We start from the raw sequence: 506 nt of genomic DNA, 5'->3' as shown, positions 1-506 counted from the left end.
CGGGGGCTTCCCGCGCGCTGTCAGTTACGAACGCGCGAGGAGGGCGGGCGCCACTGGGTTGGCCGGCGGCCGCGAGCGGCCCCGCCCGCCCCCTCGCCGGATTCGCTGGCGACCGGGGCGCGCGCGCCGTCCATCGTCGGCCCGAGCCGCGGCGGGACCCGGGGCTGAGGGCTCGGCCGGGCCCCGCCCCGCCCCGCCCGAGGCTCCGCCCCCGCCCGCCCCTCGGCACGGCGCTGTCAAGCGAGCGGCGTGAGCGCGGAAGCCCCGGGCCGCCCGCACGCCCCCGCCCCCGCGGAGCGCGCGCCTCGGCAGCCACGCCCCCTCCCGCGCGGCGCGGACTGGCAGAGGACCGGGAGGAGGAGGAGGAGGAGGAGGCCGAGGGCCCTGGGCCGCGGCCCGCCCCCGGCCCGCCCCCTGTGCCTGCGGCGTGGGGAGCCGGGCTGAGGCGGAGCGGGGCGACCGAGGGGCCGGCGGCTGGGCTCGGCTTCCTGCTCAGTGGGCGTCGT

This window comes from Hirundo rustica, chromosome 1 (assembly GCF_015227805.2).
Source record: "Hirundo rustica isolate bHirRus1 chromosome 1, bHirRus1.pri.v3, whole genome shotgun sequence".
Taxonomy (NCBI): domain Eukaryota; kingdom Metazoa; phylum Chordata; class Aves; order Passeriformes; family Hirundinidae; genus Hirundo; species Hirundo rustica.
The sequence above is the reverse complement of the archived record's forward strand: the minus strand, read 5'-3'. Positions refer to the sequence as shown.